At 45.7% G+C, this 19273-nt stretch overlaps 1 protein-coding gene and 1 long non-coding RNA gene across 7 annotated transcripts in view; one reads left to right on the top strand and one right to left on the bottom strand.

Moving 5' to 3' along the window:
- The window catches only part of LOC311601296 (uncharacterized protein), a 356408-nt gene that overhangs the window by 329149 nt on the left and 7986 nt on the right, over positions 1–19273 (bottom strand). The window lies entirely within an intron of this gene.
- The window catches only part of LOC311601333, a 57463-nt gene continuing 55835 nt past the window's right edge, over positions 17646–19273 (top strand). For 2 of the 6 annotated variants that reach the window (XR_014780519.1, XR_014780520.1), the window contains exon 1: positions 17647–18435. This is a non-coding gene — a long non-coding RNA (uncharacterized lncRNA). Of the gene's footprint in view, positions 18436–19273 lie in introns of all 6 variants that reach the window. The other 4 variants (XR_014780522.1, XR_014780523.1, XR_014780524.1 and 1 more) reach the window with 3 other exon arrangements.

Raw genomic sequence — 19273 nt, 5'->3', positions numbered from 1 at the left:
AGTCTGCACTGGGAGAGTGAGCTGACAGGGCCTTTACTTAGCTGCCTTCTCAGTACCATTTCACCCTGTCTCCTCTGAGCCCTCAGTGGACACACGGTCCTCCCCAAGTGAGGAGAAGTCCATTTTGGAATATATCCTGCTCCTCTCTCCTAGGTATGGGCTTCTAGTATGGGCTTTGGGGTCTGAAACTTGGTTCTGGTGCCTCAGCTGCAGCCTGGTGAGTACCGAGTGAGCTTCCAGCTCCACACAACCTTGTAGGCTGCTGAGAGTTCTGAGCACAGCAAACACAGCCTGATGATGAGAAACTGCGGATCTAAGGACAGAGACCTGCCCTCCTCGCACTTCTGGAAAGCTAAGAGGAGGCAGAATGCAGTTGGTCACACCATAACAATTAGATGGGGCGAGATTGTACATTTCTGGCCATGTGTCTCTGAGTCAGGGCTCCTAGAGACCTACCTTCTAGGAATCGGGGTCAGAACAAAAGGGCTAGTGGGCAGCAGATTTTTAGCAGACCCATTGTATCTAGCCTGAATCTGGAGTGACAGCAGCTAAGCTGTGAAGCTGCCTTTGGTCAGTGATCATTATCTCCGAGTCTTTGTGTTATTGTCTTGAAAGTTTCTCAGAGCCTTTACAAACACCCAGTGCTCTGACCTGTCTGGCAACCCAGGAAATCTCATATGTCTGAAGTGATGGTTCTTTCCTGATAGCCCCTAGATCAGATAGGAACTTTGGCTATGTAGAAATTGACTTGCAAAAGATGCCTTTTCTTACTTCGAGACACGGTTTCTCTGTTTTAGGCCTGGTTGTCCTGGAACTCACTCTGTAGACCAGGCAGGCATTGACCTCATAGAGTTCCACCTGCTTTGGCATCCCCCGAGTGAGTGCTGGTGTTAAGTGCAGTGGTACCTTTTTTATGTAACAATAAAAGGTGATTTTAGGGCCAGGTGTCATGGTACAAGCCTGTGATCTCAGAACTAAGGGAGCCAAAGGCAGGCAGATCTAGGTGAGTTTGAGGCAAGCCAGGTCTAAAATGTGGATCTACGACAGAAAAGGGTACACAGAGGAAGCTTATCTTCAGAAAAAAGAAAAAAAAAAGGAAGAAGGAGAGAGAGAGAGAGAGAGAGAGAGAGAGAGAGAGAGAGAGAGACAGAGACAGAGAGACAGAGAGAGAGAGAAGAGAAAGAAAGAAACCTTATCTATGAAGGAAAATAAAGATTGCTTTACCCAAGTAAAATCTGATAATCACAAAGTAAGTCATTCAATGAGATCCCAGCAACCATGCTTAGTAATCCTTCCTGTGTTTTTTTTTTTTTTTTTTGTAACTCACTGACTTTTAAGCAGACATTTGTTATACTGAGGTAGCCAGGAAGCCAGCATGAGCTTTGTTGTGCTCATAGGCATCAGACAAAGCTATCTGCCCATTTTGCCTGACAGAAGGGAAGTGGTTCCTTTCGGTGAAGGGGAACTAGATGTCTTTGCACCTAAGAGTCCAGAATTTGTTGAGCAAAAGGGGAAGCATGGAATCTTCTGCAAATGCTTCTCAGCTGAATTTAGGGTTGGTACTGGAGGCAGTGACCTCAGAGTGAGTCAGCAGGCAGGACAATCAGAGGACTGATTGTCTCTATGCTGATGTCAACTCACACTGTTGTGACACCTGAATAGGGCAAGGGGACACTCCCTCCTCTGCATTCCCTCAGGCATGGCCACTTCTTTTGGCAGGACCGTGTGGGGGCCTTTCTCTAGAAGCCTCCATCCTATCCAGTGAGTGCCTCTTCCCCTCCCCGACCCCAGACTGTCAAACTGCACAGACAGGCACAAGAGCACCAAACCCCAGGTTTGCATGTCCTGCCCTTAAGCAAAACAACTGCCGGGCATGTTGTTGAGAAGCAGCAGAGCATCAATGTCAGTGGAGTTTCAGGGCACACAGGCCATGTGACCTGGGCCTCCTCACTGAGCTCACAGCCTAATGGCAAGAAGGGGAGGGCCCAGGAGGAGCAGCACAGAGCTTGCCACCTGCCTGCCTCCACACTCAGGAGGAAGGAGGAAGACTGGGTGGCAGGAGGTGGGGCAGGCCCAGCACTGCTTGAGACCCTCCAGGAGGGAGACCACAGCCACAGGAGGGCAAAGGGCACAAACTCTGCTCCAGAGTTTCCTTGCTTTCTTCTCTTCAAGTGGATTCCAGGGCTTTCAGACTTAGGGTCCCATTCTGGGCTGAGCCTTGTGGTCACCAGGCAGCAAAGGCCTCCAGTTCACAGTGTCATGGCCATGCATTGAGGTTCAGGTCGAAAGACCCCCACACCAGGTGAGGGGATGCACAGCACCACAGAGTACCATTGGTCAGGTCTGAGCCAGCTGCTCCAGTAAAACTGTTGAGGGAAGTTTTCAACCATCCACTCAGGTGCCTTTGTCCAGCCCATGACACATCTATTATTTTCTTTTTCATTTTGCTTTCCAACGTTACTTTTTTCTTTTTCTTTTTTTTTTCCCAGAGACAGGGTCTCTCTGTGTATCCTTGGCTATCCTGGACTCACTTTTTAGACCAGGCTGGTCTTGAACTCAGTTCTCAGTCTGTCTCTTCCTCCTGAGTACTAAGATTTGAGGGTCGATCTTCTGCAGACATACAGTCTGTGAGATCACTGGAGAAGGCTGCTCTAACCATTAGGGACACTATTGGATCAGGCACATCCTGAGGACCTGCTAAAGAGGACAGGGGCAAGGGTCCATAACAGGAGGCCCAGAAAGAAGTCAAAAAGGTGTGTCAGGGGATGGCCCAGGGCTGAATGGAGGATGAGTCTGTGAGAAAACTTGGAAGTAAGGATAGGGTGCCCTGCAGAGAAAGGACTGGTGCTGGTCTTGTGGGTGGGGCTGTGACTGCTGAGGTCATAGTGGTGAGCAGGGCTTGTATCCTAGGGTGGAAGGGTGGGTGGATCTGGACCTAGTAAGTGTTAGAGAAGGAAACTTTGTGCACTGTGGAATCCCTTGGGAACAGGTGCTGGCAGGGGAGGGGGAGGGGCGGTGTTCAGGAGTGCTAACAGCTGAGGCAGGGAGGTAGACAGACTGAGGCAGAGGTGTGAGGGCCAACTTGGATGTGTTGGGCCCACTAAATTACTCAGGAAGCAGGAAGTGGTGAGGTGTTGGGGGCGTGGCTATGGATCCTGCAGTGTGGAGGTAAGGGGCAGCCAGGGTGGGAGGCTAGGTGATCTCTTACAAAATTGGGCTGGGCTCTGGATGTTGACCTGAGAGGGGGCAGGGTCACCCTAAAAGCAGGATGGGGCTGTGTAGGTGTACACTTAGTGTGGGGTTGTGAGAGCTGACTGAAGAGTGGTGGGCTGAGCTCTCTTGCTGATGCAGGGCTTGATTGAGGTAGTCTGGCCTTTAGCTCAGTGCTGGATTGTGTCAGTATAACTTTTGGTACCTACTGAGTGTTGCCTGGACCTGCTGAAGGAGAAGAGTGTCCAAGGGCTGTTTCTGCTGTGGCAGTTGTTGTGGGCTGGGCTGTGTGAGTGGTGAGATAAGTGAGCAGGGAATGCAGAGCACCAGGCCAAGGCTATGATGTGAGTGGTCACTTTCTGAGGAGGGGGTAGAAGGCTGAATCCTCACTTGACCTTCATTTGGCAGAGAACACCTGTAGCAGTGGGGCACTGCGACCTGCTGAGATAGAGTAGTGGGTGGGGGCTGTGGTTGCAAAGGTCATGGAAGGGCAGTGGGTTTCAACCTTCCTAATGCTGTGACTCTTTAACACAGCCCCTCATGTGTTTCCTTGCTATTTCACAACTGGAATTTTGCCACTGTTACAAATGGAACCTCAACATACATAGCTGGTGTGGGGGTCGCGACCCATGGGATGAGAACCCTGTCTGTACGGGGGGGGGGGGTGAATCATTGTACATTCACAGGGAGAAGCTATGAGAGTCCTGAGTTAAAGAGTTATAGGATCCGGTGGGGGGACAGACGCTGTCTCTGCTGCCTTTGCTTGTGCTGCAGGTGTTGTGAGTGGGGCTGGGATGACTTAGGTAGTAGTGGAAGGCGGGGCTTGATGCTTAGGTGCAGCTGAGGCTGATGATGTAGGCATAGTGGGCAGAGCTTGCAAGCCAAGGTAGGAGCTTTGAGCAGTAACAGGTCTGCCTCCTGTCTGGCCAGCTGATGGACAAGATGAGGGCTGGGTGAAGTGTAAAGTGTTGGCAAAACTACTGAATGCAGTGGAGAAGAGGGAGCCTGTTTGTGTGGGCTGCAGCAACTCTTGTGGGTGGGGCTGTGAGTGCTTTCCTAGGTGGGCTGGATTTGAACTGTATATTTCCCAGGAAGGGCCAATTGTCTTCCCTATCTCTTTTTTGGGAGGAATATTAAGTGTTTATGAGTCCAGCTCTGGTTATCTAAAGTAGGCATATTTGGAGTTAATAACAATGTTATGGGCAAATATTGAGAGACTCTCTGAACAGATCACCCAAGAGCCCAGTCCAAATGCAGTGACAAGGTTCTGTTTATATTGCAGGTTGGAACCCAGGACACACCTCTAAAGCGCTGATGCAGCAGGTGCAGGGAAGTGTGTGGCTAGCGTTACCGTCTCGTCAGCAAGAACGACGCTGCACACACAAACAGGATCCTTCTGCAGTAAAGCTTTACTGCCTCTTGAGAGGAAGAGCATAAGCTTACAACACGAAAAACGGAGACAGAGAGAGCAAACAGCAGAAACCCCTCCCTTATATAGGAAACTGTCCTCCGCTTAGGACGTGTCAGTCCCTGATTGGCTGTTGCTCATCGGGCGAGATGATGCCACGGGAGAGGCAGAGCACAACAAGTGGAAAATCCCTTCGCACATGCGCAGATTAGTCGTTTGTCAGCATGGGACACAGGGTGTCAGCGCCATCTTGTAATGGCGAATGTGGGCGCGGCTTCCCACAGAAGTGGCCTGGAGTCTCAATGGAGAGGGGTTTGTTGTAGGTTTTAGACAAAGAATTGGGTTCTACAGTCTATGATTGGATAACATCTGGGCAGAAAAGCTGCAAGCAAAGAGTTACAAGACTTAGAGTTTCATGGTTGGGTAATAGGTGTAGGGGCCAGTTGGCCTATAGAAAAGATTGCCCTAAGCAGTCATGGGGGCTTTAGGAACTTTGGCCTGGCCTCTCCTAATTGGTTGTTACTATGCTCCAGACTCCCTGCAGACCAGCAGAGAGTATATTTGGAGTTTCCCAAGGTGAGTTGATTGTGCTGCCATGGGATATTTTTTGTGTTTAGGCTAGTTTTTGCTTGATCTGGAATCTGAGTTCAGCCCTAGGCTAGGATTAACACAAAATGGAGTTTCTTTTACCAAAGGCAGTTTGTTTGGTCCTTACAAATAAGATAGTTTAGACTGAGGGTTTTATTTTATATATTAACCCATTTGTGTGTGACTGCAGATGCAGAGAGATACCCTGAAGAGTGTATTCAGTATTTGTCATATAAGCCATTCAATGGTAGAATAATATAGTTATCCGTATCCTAGATGGCATTAAACAGGAAATTATAAAAACCCAACATCAACAGGAACTCAGAAAATGCTAACATCAGGTTGTTTCAGTTTCCTTTATGGATTTTTAACGATATTCAATAAGACTATAAGTCCTGGCTCAGAGACCCTGAGTTCAATTTCCAGCAACTAACCATGTGGTTCACAACCATCTATAGTGACATCTGGTGCCCTCTTCTGGCTTGTAGGCACATATGCGGTCTAAATAATAAAGACATCTTTAAAAAAAATTTTTTTTCTTTAAGATCCTAAGGTACAGCTTATGTTTTAGCCCTTTGAAGTCACATAGTGTCTTTTCGTGGGCTGTTTAGCTTTGCTTTCTATCTTTGTCCTAGTGTCAGATGATCTCCTGACCCAGGATAGGTATGTTGGAGGAAATTTTAAAACAAGCTTGCTTGGGTTGGGAGACAGAGTGTCTAATCCAACTCCAGAGCCAGCTCTTTAATAGAGTAGTACAGCATGAAGCAATAGAATTTCAACCTATAGTAGTGAAAAGAGATGGGGAAGAATATGCCATTCTCACCACAGGAAAAGCCTACAAAGAGGGCATCCCAATTCAGAACACCTTTGAACAATATACAAGAGCACCCAGATTTATTTTTTTAAAAAATGAAAACCAAACCAGAACAAAGTTGCTACTAAAGCTAAAAGCATTGAACAGTGCAGACACCTCAATTGTGGGAGAATTCAGTGCCCCACTCTAACCAATGGACAAATCACTGGGGCAGAAACAAAATAGAGAAAAAATGAAACCAACAGATGGAATGAATCCAAAGGACCCAATGTTTATCTACAGAACTTTTCACTCAAGCACAAAGAAATATTCTCTCTTCTTTGGGCCACATGGAAACTTCTTGAAAATTGGCAGTATGTAATCAGTCACAAAGCAAACTGTAACGTATACAAAAAAATTGAAATTACCCATTGTGCTTTCTCAGATCACCATGGATTAAGATGGATCTCAACAACAGAAATAACAAAAACCCTACACGATCATGGAAAATGAGCAACTCCCTACTCAGTGACAACTGGGCCAAGGAAGAAATGAGAAAGAAATTAGAGACTGTCTAAAGTTCAATGAAAATGAAGGCACAACATACCCAAGCTTATGGGACACAATGAAAGCAGTACTAAGAAGAAAGTTTGTAGCACTGAGTGCCTTCATACAGAAATTGGGGAGATTCCATACTAGCCAATTAACAGCTCCTCTGGAAGCTTCCACAACAAAAGAGGCTGACACACCCAAGAGAAGTTGATGGCTGCAAATAATCAAACTCAAGCTGAAGTCAACAAACTAGAAACAGAGGACAATACCAAGAGTGAACAGAAGCAAGGGGCCGTTTGTTAAGAAAGTCAAGAAGATAGACAAAAGACACACACTTAGCCAAACTAACTAAAAGGCAGAGAGAAAATATCCAAGTCAACAAAATCAGAAAGGAAAAACAGAACATAACAACACACACTGGGGATAAAAAACCAAAGAAACATGAGGTCTTACTTCAATAACCCATAGTCTACAAAATTGGAAAATCTAAATGAAATGGACAATTTTCTTGGTAGATTCCACTTACCAAATTTAAATCAAGATGAGGAAAACAAGTTAAATACCTCTATAACCCTTAAGGAAAAGAAGCAGTCATTTAATATCTCCCAACCAGGGGGAATAAAAGCCACAGGGCCAGATGATTTTATGTAAGAATTCTACCAGACTTTCAAAGAAGAGCTAATACCAATACTCTTCAAACTATTGCACAAAATAGAAACAGAAGGAACATTACCAAATTCACTCTATGGGGTCAGAGTCAATCTGGTACCTAGAATACACAAAGACCCATCAACGAAAAAGAATTTCAGGGCAATTTTCCTTATGAACGCTGATGAAAAATATATTCACAAACGGAGCCCAAGAACACATCAAAGATATCGTTTGCCATGACCAAGTAGGCTCAATCCCCGGCATGCACAGGTTGTTCAACATATAAAAATCCATCAATGTAATCTGTCATATAAAAAATGGAAGGAAAAACAAAACATGATCATCTCATTAGATGCTAAAAATCATGTGACAAAATGCAACACCACTTCATGATAAAGGCCTTGGAGAGATCAGGGATAAAAGTTCTGATAAGCTGGAGCACTGACTACTTACTAATCAGTCCCAAGCCCAAGATTTTAATTTCCCTTTGGTGATATTCTGAATATAGACTTGAGAGTGCCTTTCATCATGCTAAAAACACCTCTGTCCAATCTGTATACCAAGTCTTCTGGACTGAGAAAAGAATGTCCATGCTTTTACTGGGTCTTAAAGGCATAAGCCTACCCCAGATGTCTTATAGACACAACTTTAACTTTTGTCCCTAGTCTGTATTTGTCTCAGCAGGTTTTTACCTGGCTAACAGACTCCATATAGAGCTGCTGAGAGCTGGACCTGCTGGAAATTGCTGTAAACCAGTCTCACAGATGTGACTACTCCTGTCTCTTCAGCTTGATTAGTTAAACAGACGCTTTTGGTAAGTGCCCCATTATCTAGTCTTTGACTACCTTTTCAGCCTTTCTAGGCCCCAAGAATGTTACCAGGAAAAAAGTGACAGAAGAGAATGACTTTTCCCATTGTCGCATCTAATAGGCTGTTTGTGGTGTCCATGGAGACTGATATACAGTGTTTAAAATACCACTTCATTCATCACTTGAATTTTCCAGTTTCTAACAGCCCACACATTGCCGAAGCAGATAGATTATCCCCAGGTTGCAATAAAGAGCCAATGCTCTGCTTTCAAAGCACAATCCCCCTTTGGATGCTATGTTCCATGTCTCTAACATGGTCCGTGGTTCTAAAGGACTTTGTGCCTCTGGATGGACAACCTGAGGGGCCGGTTCAATTGTCCTGGGTGTGCCCACCTGGTCAGGGTTGATATCCTGAGATCCCCTCATTAAACCCCATCCTATTATAATGTCTACAAAAAAGAAAAAAAAAGACTAAACTAGACCTTTGGCTGTTAGCCACAGCTCTGGACCTCGTGATCATCTATGGGACTTTTAGAGAGGAAAAACAACTGAAACATGTTTGGAATCAGTGCTTATGTTAACCCTCCACATATATTATTTACTTGGAAAGTCCCTCTGCTCCAAAAAGTAGGGAATGATTCCAGATTATTTGTATCACCTGTTTCTCTCTAATTTTACAGATTTCCCATCCAAACCAGCCAAAGACGCATTGTACAAGTTACAGCATTTAATCTGCTTTACAACCCTCCACCTCCATTCAATATTATGATTACAGTGTGTGTGCTGATAATTCTTTTCACAATGCTAGAAGGTATTTGTTGGTTGGAGGACATAAGAGTCTCTTGGATATTCAGACACCGGTAAACTCTTCTGGACTTTAAAAATAAATAATAATTAAAAAGGAGAGAACTTCTGAGGCCTGGCCTGATCAACCAAGGCTTTCCCTGAGGGCCTGACCTATGGACAAGGAACTACTTCCTTCTCAAAATTAGCATCGTGTTTGGCAGAGCCAGTAATAGCCTGGGGCCAGGCCTTGGGAGCTTTCCACCCACAAGCACTGAAGTATGGGGAAGGAAGGAATGTAGCTCAGTCTCTAAAACCAGAATTATGCATAGTAGAGCTGGTAATGGCTTGGGGTCAGGGCCTTGGGGGGAGCTATTGCTTCACATCCTGTGATCTGAACTCTTCCAATCACATGGAGCTGTGATTACCAGAACCAAGGCCACTATGTGCTCAGTCTATAATGCTCTGGAGGTGCCCTGTGTTTCCCCTGTGATTCCCCTGTGTAACTTTGAACAGCTTCCTGCTGACTGTGTCCCACTGTATGATAACATCTGCTGACTTTGTCCCATCTCTCCACTGGAATTGGTGTATAAGATGTAGTACTTCTTATAAACCTGCTTGGCCTAAGACAAAGCTGTAGCAAGATTTTTGGTGTCTTAAAAAACCCAGTTATGGTATGTGAACATCTTTTGGTTTTAATCCCAGGCTTGGGATGCGGCTGCTTCAGATTGTCCACAGCAGCAGACTATTTGCCTCCTGTGTGCTTGCAGGGCTGCAGTTGTTCCAGCTGAAGATAGTTTAATTCGGGGGACTCTAGAGAGGGGATAAAAAGACCAGAGCCTCAATAGAGCAGGCCTGGCTCTTAGGGTCCCTGGGTGGGCTCAGCCTTGTGGTCACCTGGCAGCACAGCCTCCAGCTCACAGTGTACTGGCCACACATCCAGGTTCAGGCCAAAAGATCCCCACCTCAGGTGAGGGGATGCTCAGCACCACAGAGTACCATTGGTCAGGCCTGCCTGAGCTGCTCCTGTAAAACTGTTGAGGGAAGTTTACAATCATCCACTCAGGTGCCTTTGCCCAGCCCCTGACACATCTTTTCTTTTTCTTTTTCTCTTTTTTCTTTTCTTTTGTTTTTCTTTTTTTGTCCCCAGAGACAGGGTCCCTCTCTGTAGTCTTGGCTATCCTGGACTCACTTTGTAGACCTGGCTGGATTTGAACTCACAGTTCTCATCCTGCTGCTGCCTCCTGAGTGCTGGGATTAAAGGCTTGGTCTTCTGCAGACATTCAGTCTGTGAGATCACTGCAACAGGGTGCTCTAAACATTAGGGACTCTATTGGATCAGGCTCATCGTGAGGACCTCTAAAGAGGGCAGGGGCAAGTGTCCATAACAGCTGGCCTAGAAAGAAGTCAAAAAGGAGTGTCAGAAGTTGGGCCAGGGCTGAATGGAGAATGAGTCTTTGAGAAAACTTTGAAGTAAAGATAGGGTGCCCTGCAGCAGGAGGACTGGTGCTGGTCTTGTGGGTGGGGCTGTGACTGCGGAGGTCAATAGTGGTGGGCGGGGCTTGTATGCTAGGGTGGAAGGCTGGGTGGATCTGGACCTAGTAAGAGCTAGAGAAGGAAACTTTGTGCACTGTGGAATCCCTTGGGAACAGATGCAGGCCAAGGTGGGGGAGGGGCGGTGTTCAGGAGTGCTTAGAGCTGAGGCAGGGAGGTAGACAGACTCAGGCAGGGGTGTGAGAGCAGACCTGGGTGTGCAGGGCCCCCCTGATTACTAGGGAAGCAGGAAGTGGTGAGGTGTTGGGGGCATTGCTATGGATCCTGCAGTGTGGAGTTAAGGAGCTGCCAGGCTGGGAGGCTAGGTGATCCCATACAAAATAGGGCTGGGCTCTGGATGTTGACCTGAGAGGACACACAGTCACCCTAAGAGCAGGATGGGGCTTTGTAGGTGTATACTAGTGTGGGGTTGTGAGAGCTGACTGAAGAGTGGTGGACTGAGCTCTCTTGCTAATGCAGGGCTTGATTGAGGTCTGGCCTTTCACTGATTGCTGGATTGTGTCAGTATAACTTTTGGTCCCTACTTCATGTTGCCCAGAACCGCTGAAGGAGAAGGGGGCCCAGGGCTGTTTCTGCTGCGGCAGTTGTCGTGGGCTGGGCTGTGTGAGTGGTGAGATAAGTGAGCAGGGAATGCAGGGCACCAGGCCAAGGCTATGATGTGAGTGGTCACTTTCTGAGGAGGGGGCAGAAGGCTGAATCCTCACTTGACCTTCATTTGGCAGAGAACACCTGTAGCAGTGGGGCACTGTGACCTGCTGAGATAGAGTAGTGGGTGGGGGCTGTGGTTGCAAAGGTCAGGGAAGGGCAGTGGGTTTCAACCTTCCTAATGCTGTGACTCTTTAACACAGCCCCTCATGTGTTTCCTTGCTATTTCACAACTGGAATTTTGCCACTTTTAGGGATGGAACCAAATTACAATATAAATAGCTGGTGTGGGGGTCTCGACCCACGGGTGGAGAACCCTGTCTTTGGGGGGAAATATTGCATATTCTCAGGGAGAAGCTGTGAGTGTTGAGCTAAGGAGCTGTAGATGTGTTTCTGGTGGGCCGTGACAGAAGCTTTCTCTGCTGGGGTAGCTTGTGCTGGAGGTGTTGTGAGTGGGGCTGTGATGACTTAGGTAGTAGTGGTAGGCAGGGCTTGATGCTTAGGTGCAGCTGAGGCTGATGATGTAGGCATAGTGGGCAGAGCTTGCAAGCCAAGGTATGAGCTTTGAGCAGTGACAGGTCTGCCTCCTGTCTTGCCAGTTGATGGACACATTGAGGACTGGGTGAAGTGTAAAGTACTGGCAAACTACTGAATGCAGTGGAGAAGAGGGAGCCTGTTTGTGTGTGCTGCAGCAACTCTTGTTGGTGGGGCTGTGAGTGCTTTCCTAGGTAGGCTGGATTTGGACAGGATATTCCCAGGAAGGGCCTTACCTATCTCCTTTTTGGAAGGAATATTAAGTGTTCACGAGTCCAGCTCTGGTTATCTTAAGTAGGCATATTTCGAGTTATTAACAATGTTATGCCCAAATTTTGAGAGACTCTCTGAACAAACCACCAAAGAGCGGAGTCCAAATCAGTGGCAAGGATGTCTTTATATTGCAGGTTCTAACCCAGGACACACCTCCAATGCGTTGATGCAGCAGGTGCAGGGAAGTGGCCTGGAGTCTCAACTGAGAGGGTTTATTAAATATAGGTTTTAGACAAGGAAATGGGTTTTACAGTATATGATTGGATGACATCTGGGAAGAAAAGCTGCAAGCAGAGAGTTACAAGACTTAGAGTTTCATGGTTGGGTATTAGATGTAGTTCACGTTGGCCTACAGAAAAGATTGGCTGAGGCCGTCATGGGGGCATAAGGAACTTGGGCCTGGCCTTTCCTAATTGGTTGTTGCTATGTGCCAGACCCCCTGCTACTCAGCTTCACCAGCAGAGAGTATATTTGGACTTTCCCAAGGTGAGCTGTTTGTGTTGTCAGCAAATATTTTTTTTCTGTTTAGTCTAGTGTGTGCTTAGTCTGGAATCTGGGTTCAGCTTTCGGATAGGTTGAACACAAAATGGAGTTTCCTTTGCAAAATGGAGTCTCTTTTTCAAAAGGTAGTTTGTTTGGTCCTTACAAACAAGATAGTTTTGACTGAGGGTTTTATTTTATATTTTAACCCATTTGTGTGTGTCTACAGATGCAGGCAGATAGCCTAAAAAGCGTATTCAGTATTTGTCATATAAGACATTCAGTTGTAGAATAATATAATTATTCCTTTCCTAGATGGCCTTAAACAGAAAAGTATAAAAACCCAACATCTGCAGGAACTCAGAAAATGCTAACATCAGGTTGTTTCAGTTTTCTTTAGGGATTTTAATGATATTCAATATGACTAGAAACCATGGCTCAGAGACCCTGAGTTCAATTTCCAACAACTAACTATGTGCTTCAGAACCATCTATAGTGACATCTGCTGCCCTCTTCTGGCGTGCAGGCACACATGCTGTCTAAATAATAAATACATGACAAAGCAGGTAGCCTGAGCAATTCAACATCAAAGACTGCTTCAGCTACTATTTCCTCAAGCAATTGCATGCCTGTTGACTTTAAAAAGGGCTAGTCCCAAGGATCAATCCAAAAAAGACTGGACAAAACAGATACCGCTAGCTTTTGCAGCGCTTGGCCAACATCTTATTTTTCTATGGTTACCCAAAAGATGTTTTCCCCCAAACAGCAAAAAGTAATTTTAAGAGAACGATGTCCCCATTCCCAATATGTGGGGTGGTGGTTTTTGGTGGGTTATCGATGTCCATTTTTGCCTAGGGGGGTTAGTTGTAAGTTAATAAAAGTTTCATTTAAGGATTTCTTCTATCATTCTTTCTCCCTTATTTTTCTATCTTATCTAACATTAGGGAATAAAGGGTGAAGAAGGGACAATATAAGGAAAGAATATAAGGTAGGGTATAGATTTATAGAATAAAAAGTAGATTATTGAATCTGCTGGCCTCAAATAATTTATATTGGTATTCAAATATTTCATATTGGTATTGAAGATTGACAGGAATTTAAGTTTTTTCTTTTTCAACATTTGCTTTATGTATTGTATATGGTATGTTAATGGAAACTTAAATTGTATATTGTACACTGGTAGAAACTTAAGATCATTTTGTTTGACATTTATGTAATGTTTTATACATGTACAACTTATTTGAACAGGTGAAATACAACTGGTACAACTTGCTCAGTACGGTCAGAGATAGAAATTGTTAGTTGGTCACTTATAAATCTGACTAGATAATAAATTACTTAATTATAGAATAAGCTTTATTAAGTTTTTTGTATATGTTTCCAAAGGAATAGGTTGATGACGGATAGAATAGATAGATAGATGGTCTTCAAACACTTCAGAGATCCAAAGAAAATGGCATTTAATAATAAAGGGCTTTTATGACAGAGAGACACATCTGTTCCTGGCAGCACCTCGAGTTTAATCACGCAGCCATCAAGAAAAGATAGTGGCAGACAGCCACTGGTCTGAGGAACTTTGCTTATCTCTACAGCTGATGACAGAATGACCGTCCACTATGATCAAGCCTGAAACTGAGAAATTAGCTGCCCAGCTTTGCAGGGATTACGTGGGCCAATCCTCCAGGATTCCTGCTTCAGAGCAGTCTGTAAGATGCTTTGGACTGGCTAACTGAAGGCTGGGATGCCCCAACAATGGAGAGGAACTTGTGACAGTACAGAAGCAGTCTTTAAGATGCCTTGGCCCAGCTGGCTGGCTGAAGGCTGGGATGCCCCAACAATGAAGAGGAACTTGTGACAGTACAGACACTCAGCTCTCTGTCCTGTCAATACTTTTGGAAGTTGCTTGCCTGCACTTCCTTCATATTAAACAGTTTTTCCTTCTGGAATCTCTTATGGGGTTGAAGACTAGATAGTAACAGTAGTAATATAAGTTTAGTGTGAAAAATGTAGATATTAGGATAAGAATCAGTAGCATAGGATAGATAGTTGAATAATTTCTTAAAAATTTTAACTACAAACAAACTGACTGTTCCTTGTAAATGTGACTTACTGGATAATTCTTATTTTGTTGTATATAACTTATTTTATTTAATAGAAAGGGGAGATGAAGGAGAGATAAACATGTTTTTGTTTAGATCACAAGTTGAGGATGAGAAAAAGACTTGTGAGAGAGCAGATGATGTTTATCCCCTTAGAAATCAAATCACCATGTGGGGGAGATTGGTTATTAACCAGCTGAAAAACACGCTTGAACAAATTCTGAGAAGAGGTATATATGTGAGCCCAAAACAAGAGGCGGATCCTTTGGAGACTTGGGGATAATTTCGGCTATTCATTCCTGTGCCTCAAGGTGCTCCTAGAGAGAACTGCTGGAGGGAAGGCTTCGGGGCTCTGGGCTCCATTTGAGGCTATGGGTTCTGGTTGCTCCAGGTTCCTGCAGAAGAAATCCTGCTGATTATGCCAGGATAACCATTCCTCAGAACTGATATCTTTATGGTTTCATTATTGTATTTTTAAAACTCTTTTTCCTATTATTTAGGTTAGTTGGGTTATCAGTGAGGTACTCTTGGTCAATAAGTTCATAATAAAATCTATTTGCTAAGAAAATTGAGCCTACAGGGAAGAGTCAGGCAGATATCTTGGTGACTGAGAGAAGAACATACAGTGACTAGAGGAGGGAACCAAGGGAGAAGACCCAATTGGGCCAGGAAAATAGATGGAAAGATGCAATCAATTAGGAGGGTCTGATCTCCCAGCATGCTCATCCTTTCACAGGATCAGTGCTTGCTCTGTGCCTTCAAAGGAGCACGGGGAAGGGGGGGTAGGGGAGGAGCTGAAGTTTGACTTAGAGATGACTGACATGTGTTTCTTCGCCTGTTCCTTGTTTTTAGGATCCTGGAGAGCTTCAGAGAACAGATGAAGTCCCTGCTGTCAGTCAACTGTCTTAACCTTACCTTGTAAACCCAGGAGTCAACAAAGGGATTCATAGATGATCCAGGTAAAAAGTCAAAGTATTGTCTTGATTCTCCACCCTAAGTCCCAGATGGACATGGCTAGACACTGGTCATTGGCAGGTGACACATGTGGAATAAAAAATCAGCCCTAAACCAGAAAACCAAACCACTTTTCTCAAGGCATTTACTGTGCACAAGTACCCTCCTTACACTGGCTTGCCTAGCAGACGGCATACCCAATGCCTCAGGTTTAAATCATCCCATGATACCAGCCCTCTCCTAAAACCTAGAGGTTGTTTCCTTGCTGAAGTCCTACCCCACTCCCAGTCAGGTGAATTTCCAGCTCCTCTTCCACCTACCTTCCCCACAGGCTGGAACTTGGATTACACAAACACTTGAATTCGCTATTCTAAATACTGCAATTTGCCTGTCCTGTCTGCTGACCTCGGCCTCTCTGTATTTGACATGGTTTGATTCTGTAGGGTTGTGGGTTTTGTTTCATCACCAAGGTGACTATGTGGTTAATTACCCTTTGACTTTTGGGGTCAAGGCCTCCATCTGGGCAGGAAACATCAGTGACTCCAGAAATTTCACCCATTCACCACCCCCATGTCTCTGCAGTGTCAGGACTTGTGTGTGCCATGGAGGAATGCCCAGAGGCTAACTGGAGCCACCAAGTTGTTGGTAGTGTATTGAGCAGTCTCATCCACCAAGTTTCATTAGCTCCCTGGTTTCATCAGACTGCAGCTAAGCCAGGGGCCAGATCTACTGGTAGAAGGGTCTCACTCCAAGGACTAAGCCTAAACCCATTTACTGGTTAAGGTTCATAAGCTTAGGATCAGTTTATACTTGAGGCAGAAAGACAGAGCAGAGGTGGAATGCTGTCTTGCCTGATCATCTTAGCTTCTGTGCAGGGCTACATGCCAGTCTTTATTTCCCACACGCTCATGTCTCAAGTAACTGATTTTCTTTGGGCAATATTTTCCTAGTGTTGACTAAGCACCAGGGTCACAAGCCTTGAATATTTGTGGAAAGCCAGTTGAGTTGTGCAAGGCCCTCACTTCTGGGAGTAGTAGGAACATCTAAGACCTGAGCCAACCTCTACCCATCATGGGAGCAGTTTAAAAGAGCACTGATGCACTTATGGCAGGTGCTGAACAAAGTCAAGAATGGTCTAGGAGAGCCAGGGGTTCTTCCCACTGGGGCACTTCCCACCTGGGGCTCTTCCCATCTGGGGTTCTTCCCACCTGGGGCTCTTCCCACCTGGGGCTCTTCCCATGTGGGGCTTTTCCCACCTGGGGCCCTTTCCTCATGGAGCCCCTTCCACTTGGGGCCCTTTCCATCTGGGGTTCTTCCCACCTGGGGCTCTTCCCACGTGGAGCCCTTTCCACCTGCATTGTGGGCAAAGATGCAGAGACAAAAGAGAACTTTGTGCTGCTCATGATATTGGCGATGCACGAGGGCAGAAAGTTGCAGAACCTTTGTATCATACCCAATGGTTCACCAAAGCTGAAGGCAGAGTGCATGCTGAGAGGAAAGAAACAACTACAGAGGGAAGGAAAAGATAGGACCAATAAGGGGGGACTGGGATTGCATTGCATAACAATAGATGATCATGCAGCAGAGCCTTGCTTACTGTTCCTGCTGAAAAGCCTAATCATTTAACATCCCCTGTGGCATAGTTAATGGAAACCTAGCTCTGAATCTGAGAGTTGATTTTTAATTTGGTGTTTGAGAATGAATAACATGTACTTTGATCAGTCTGTCCTTCTCCCTCTCCCCTAACTCCACACATTAGTTTTCCTACCACCACTCTCTGCCCACTGAATCTCTTCAGTGCAGCCAGTATGTGCACGGGTGTGGAGTCATTCACTGGGACACAGACAGCCCATGAGAGAGTCTATATTGCCAGAAAAACAACCCTCAATCTCCTTCTCCCAGCAGCCATTTGTTGTCACTGATGACCCGAGCTTGAGGTTAAAGTGTTGGGGCCACTCCATGGTGATGTGTAATTTGGGTGGCAAGAGTAGTCCTAGGTCAGTTAGTGCAAGGTGAGGCTTCTGGCCACACACATTAATCCTTCATCAGGCGAGCAGGCTCTTGCTTCAGTTAGTCAGAGAGCCTGAGGTGAGGGTTATCAGTGGGGTCTATCAGGCTGTCCTCTGACAGAGTTAGAATCCCAGCAGGAGCTGGGAGTGCAGCAGGGGCTCAGGAGCAAGGCTTCAGGTGGCTTGAGATCACAGTGGGTGGGACAGTTATTAACAGGAACATGTCTCCAGCCCAGTCAGGGTGAACAATACCCACAGGCTACAACATGTCAAGCCTACTTTCCCCTTCATTGTCCTCAAGATACACTTCAAAACATTGCTCAATACACAGCCCTGGCTATTGGCTGCTACTGTGGCATGAAAAGATGTGGAGGAAGGGTGTGGACTGAAGCTGATAGTCTTAATAATACTCTTCCTTTTTTATTATAAAATGCATTTGGGACTAAGAATCTTTATAAATGTTGGATGCCACAGAAAACTCATGAATATGCAGCTGTAAATCTGTGTATATATAATATTCCATTATATATAAGCCAAGTCTTGTCCTTTCTATGTGGAAATGAGCAAGTGTAGAAGTTAAATTAAACCATGTCTGGAAGCTCTTGTGAATTTCATCATTTCCCCTGCGTGAGCCACACTAATATGTAACTCCTGAGCTCTCCCTGGAGGGTGAATTGAACTTGGCCTCATGTTGAAAAGATAAACAAGGTCAAACTGACTCTACCACCCCATGTCTCCTCACTGGGTTATAGTGAGGTGCTTTCAGCTTGGGGCCACTTTATTGACATTGTTGTTGGAGTGGAGAAACACAGGAGAGGGTACAGAGCCACCTACTTTGAATCTTAGAGCTAATGACTACTGTGTTGAGGATGGAGAAGGCAGGCTAGGTCCCGGGGCTTCCTTTCCAGGCTCTTCAATCTAGAAGGTGTTGCAGCTGTTCTGTGGTGTTCGAGAGAAGGACCGAGCTCCTGGGTTGCAGCTGTTGACTCCTCTGCTCACAATCTCTGGAGAACTTCTCTGTGCCTCTACTTACCCTCAGCTGGTAGGAGTTGAGCATATGCAGGAGGGGCAACAACTACAGCAGGAAACTCTGGTGAGTGTCAGCATTTGATGAACTACCTGACAAAGTGAGTGTAACTGTGCTCAGCCATTGCAGGGCTGCTCAAGGAGGTTATCTCCAAGAACAGCCACATTCTAAGCAGTGGGCAGAAGCAGTCATGCCCACAGGTGGCCTCAGGCCTCCTGGAATTCCCATGCCTTCCTAAGAAGTGCTCAAGCTTACCGCTGTCCTCAGCAGTCCTGTGCTTTGTGAGGAAAGTGTTCTGCTCCCCAATGGCATATTCTTCAGCTGAAGAGCAGATTGCTAAAACAACTTTGCAAATGCAGAGCTTAGGCTGTGATTCTGAGAACTATGGATGCTGTCCAGCAAATTAGAGTGAACTCCAAAGTCACACTGGGACCAGGGTGCTTGAGTAGCTATCAAAAGCCCACATGCCACCACCATCCTTCTGTTGCCCTCAGGGCCATACCTCTTTAAGACCTCATCTCCAAATGGGGTGATTTCTGGTAGAGCTATCCATGCCCCTGACCCCCCCCCCCACTCCTACCAACCACTCTTAATATAGTGTGGAAATGTTCTTCTTGGTACATGACCAACAAGCAAAATCACCTTTGTGGCCACAATTCTGGGGAGATGATCCCTGAACTGTACTGGCCAGCCAATCTAGCCTGCTTGTGAGCTCCAGGTGCAGTGGTAGACACTGTCTTTAAAAGTAAGATGGGGATAACACACACACAAAGACAAATCAACCAACCAAAAAGGTTGCAGGTGCAAAAAGGGTGCCTATATTCATAGCCACAGAGGAGGGTTCCAGCCATTGGAGTCTGTAAGTGTAGAAAACAGGCCAATGTGCCAGGAACAGGTACTGCAT

Source organism: Acomys minous (assembly GCF_964271855.1).
Source record: "Acomys minous genome assembly, chromosome: 7".
Lineage (NCBI taxonomy): Eukaryota > Metazoa > Chordata > Mammalia > Rodentia > Muridae > Acomys > Acomys minous.
Note: the sequence above shows the minus strand (reverse complement) of the source record. Positions and strands in the feature narration are given on the sequence as shown.